Genomic DNA, 4,093 nt, shown 5'->3' with positions numbered 1-4,093 from the left:
TCATGAAATAATGGTCCGTAGGATTTTTTTGTTTTATCTGCTTTATTTGGGGTCCTACTGTTGAAAAATGATGGGGTGCAAATTTTCTGACCCTCCTCTGGGGGGCACTTTCTCACCTTGGCCAGGAGAATGACCGCACACATACATCTACTAATAATAATCACATTTTCACAATCTTGGTATCAATTTAGGGGTTATTGAGTATGCTGACAGTTTCACTTTATGACAGTTTCATTGTGATCAGAAGTTGTTATGACTCATTTTTTGCCGTAATAAAGGCAAATCCAATGGGGCAAAGTCGCCAAACAGTAAGTGAGCTCTCTTGGTCACATGACAACTGACCCCCTCCCAAGGGTACACAACAAATTTGGTGTAATTCGGCCACTGGGGGCGCTATAATTAGCGAACCTGCGTTTAGGGTTTACAGTATGATGACGTAGGGTTAGCAAAAAAAATCCAATGGCTAGTCATACTCTTCATACTCTAATACTCTATACAATATTGATGATCACTGCAAATTTTCCCCACTCATTATAAACAATGGGCCATTTTGGATTTTCCTTAAAGAGAAACTAAATCTTCAGCAGTCACAACTTTATTTGGCCCCCTCATTGCTGCTTGCCAATTTTTGTCAAAGATAACTATTTCAACACAAGATATATGTGTTTTAATTCTGTCTAATGACACAAAGCTGAGAATCACATTGCTAACAGACAGAAGACACAAGAAGACAAAATTATCAAATGATGCCTTTTGTAATGGATGCCAGCTAAAAATCGGAGAGTGGGGTGAGTTGTGCCAGTTTTTACTTAAAGTGACTTTAAAGGGAGGCCATGATAGTAATGCTTCCAACTACAATATGAACATATATTTCAGGATGTGATACATCTCTGGGAACAATCACTTTCGATCTGAAATATAGTATTCAAGAGATCTTCTGAAAAAAAGTGGTCTTGTGGCACAACTTGCCCCCGGTGCGGGGTAAGTTGTGCCTTTGAAGAGAATGCATTGGGGTAAATTGTGCCATCGATTATTGAAGTAAAACAGTATATTTCGATCTCAGACACTGTAATGCTTTATAAAAGCTAGACAAATTCAATACAAAATTACTCATTTAAGGTTTATTTAAAGTTATTTTACAACATCAAAGGCCAATTTTCTACAAGCCTATTGCACCACATGAGCACATCAAAGGTCATTTTCCGTCACACCAGTTTCATCCATGTTGTAGATCTTGTGTGGAAGGAAGTCATACCTGAAATGAGATTAAAGAGTTGTTGATCAGAGAAGTTTACAGCAGATGGTTGGATGTGGTTGTGTAGATGTCAACTCTGCCACTGCTACTACCTAGAGATGATGTTCCCCCTCTCCTTCCCAGGCATCCTGGTCAGTTTGTGTGTGTGTGAGAGAGAGAGAGGGAAATAGAGTATGTGTGTGTGAGAGAGAGTATGAGAGAGAGAGACAAAGAGAGAGAGAGAGAGTCCTGTATACAGAAGTGTCTTTCTGGAGCTGACATGTCAAAGCCATATGATTACCTGTCCATCACTTTAGGTTATCAAAGAACTCCCTCACGTTGTGCCTATTAATTGCAGTAGCTCTACCAACAGAGGTTGCTTCAGGAGTGCGGCGTGACAAATGACGGCGTGCTTTAAAGGCTCCAAACCAATCATATCCTAGAAAATATTAAAAGTTTATTAGTATTATTAGCCTATCTCTTAAATTGTCCCTTATTGAGCCCTTGAGTCCCTTGTCTTTAGATAAGTTGAAGCTATACGCTCTAAATAAGTACCCATTGTGCTTCTCTTATCTGCATTGAGCATTCCTGGGGAAATAATTGTTAAACTTCCCTTTTACTTTTTTCCCTTTTTATAAATAAATGCACCCTTAACCAAATCTGCTTTTTCCTCTCTGATCCAGCTGGCAGGGATATCGATGTCATTTATTTTTGCGTCCTCAAGAGCAAGTTCACAGCATTTCATGGGACTTAGACCGTGAAACAGTACTGCTAGTGCCTTCATGTTCTGCTCCTTCTCCATACAGTATGCCCTGCCTGTCTTCCTCTTATAACTCTGTGGCATGATGGTATATTTCTATTTTTGGTCTAAAATCAAGAATGTCACATAGTTTTAGTGATAAAATGTAAGAATAAAATGCACAATTACAATAAAATAATATGTTTAAAACGTTATTTAAAAGTGGGGGTGAGTTGTGCCATTGGCACAACTTAACCCAGGCCCTTTGGCACAAATCACCCCAACCCCTAGCCTAGAAATCTAGACGCACCCTAGCGACGGCAAATTAATTTGCTCAGCTTGTACGTCTAGTATCAAACCATAGGGATTTCTATTGGCTGACGCCGTGGACTTCATCCAATCACAGCTCTATTTTGTTAGAGAGTCTTAAGGCGGGCTTAACAGGATAACGACAGTCCTGTGACGGTGAACAACAAGGAAGGTGGCTATGGCTACTGAAGAGCGGTTGTTTGAATCGGCGTTGGCGTCAACTTTGGAGGAGTTGGACTTGTGCTTTTCTTTGAAAGTTGAGCAACACAATGCACTTAAGTAATTCCTTTTCAAGAAGGATGTATTTGCCGCTTTGCCAACCGGATAATGGATATGGTCGAAGGGCTGGCCTATTGCATGCCTAGGCAGTTTGAAAGACAATTCTCTGCCGCCCTTGGATTAAGCGAGGTAAATGGTTCGATTCCAGACTATACATTTCAATGATATAGGTTGGCCCGCCAGGCTACCCAACCCCACCATTTTGGAAAAAATGCATCATCCATCAGATTTGAGCTAACATCATGCTAGCTGTATAGACTCATAATGTAGCTTACCAAAGCACTAAAACATGTGTGAAATATTTTCAAACAAACTGTTTTGACACAACAATAAAAAAACATGATCATAGAAATTTTACTTTGAAAGGCAAAAAACAGTTTTTTTAACTTAAAAGTGCTTACCTCTCATGCAATGAGGCTCTCTTCTCTGCAGGATGATTGAAATGGCTGAGTCTTCAAAAATGTGTGGTCACATGACCAATTTCTTCTATGGTTCCCTAGAAATAGGGGGTGGCACAACTTCCCCGCTGGCACCAATCACCCCACTCTCCCCTATATAAAAATCGATGAAAATCAATATCGGATGAAATGAGAAAATACGATCTTTTTTTGTAAACAACTTCAGTGTGACAAGCAGTATGACACATAAATACCCCTGAAATGTTTCACTATCAAACAGTATAGAGTGTATGGTGAAGAGTGTGCGTTATATGAAAGTCTCGATTTCAATTTGAAATTTGGAGAAAGAAAATCTAAACAGAGAGATGAGACTGGAAAAAAAAATCACATGTAAAATTCTAGCTCTCAAAATAAGGTTGTTCTTCAAATCCAAAGGATAGGAGAAAATCTTTAAAAGGGAACACAAAGAAACTCTGAGAATCACATTGCAAAGATTCAAACAGAAGATACAAGAAGACAAAATGTGTGTGCAAAACCCAGTGCAAAACACTCAGGTGCACTTGTCAAAGACATGGAATTCCCTGTACTCCTCTTTGCAAATGCTTTGCTGGTGACTGTGAAAATGCAACCAAGCATACTACAAATGAGGATGATGCTGATGAATGATCGATTTATGTAGAAGTGTATTTCTAAAGTGTTTTATTTCCTGTTCATGTTTATGCAACTTTACATTAATAATTAGTTCATTTATCAATTAGTTCATGAAATAGTTCAGTACTTAGTTAATGTACACTGCCATTGCAGTAGAGCTACAGTACATTTTGTATTAGTTTTATTTCAAAGATGTTAAACGATTGATTGCTTTATTAGCTATTGTAAAGGAAAATATCAGATTGTTCACCAGATTGATAAAAAACACACACACAAAAAAAAACAACAAAAAAAGTATCTAAACACATATCTGCTCACTGAGGCCTTTAGTCTCTAACTCTTTCTAAAGGCGCTATATCTAACAAAGTTATTATTATTATTATTATTACTATTATTATCTAAATTACTCTTCACGTTTATACTGTGTATTAACCTCTTGAGTGCACATAACTTGCACTCAAGAAGTGTATATAATCAATTTGA

General features: G+C 38.0%; 1 long non-coding RNA gene across 1 annotated transcript; it reads right to left on the bottom strand.

The window, feature by feature from the left end:
- Positions 1–1,173: 1,173 nt before the first annotated feature.
- On the bottom strand, positions 1,174–3,630 carry LOC125303934. The gene is made up of 3 exons (XR_007195140.1): positions 2,963–3,630; positions 1,536–1,673; positions 1,174–1,255 (listed from the first exon to the last, which is right to left on the bottom strand). It is a non-coding gene; the product is annotated as an uncharacterized LOC125303934 (long non-coding RNA).
- Between the last annotated feature and the right edge of the window lie 463 nt (positions 3,631–4,093).

The sequence above is a fragment of the Alosa alosa genome, chromosome 11 (assembly GCF_017589495.1).
Source record: "Alosa alosa isolate M-15738 ecotype Scorff River chromosome 11, AALO_Geno_1.1, whole genome shotgun sequence".
NCBI classification, from domain to species: Eukaryota; Metazoa; Chordata; class Actinopteri; order Clupeiformes; family Clupeidae; genus Alosa; species Alosa alosa.
The sequence above is the reverse complement of the archived record's forward strand: the minus strand, read 5'-3'. Positions and strand labels throughout refer to the sequence as shown.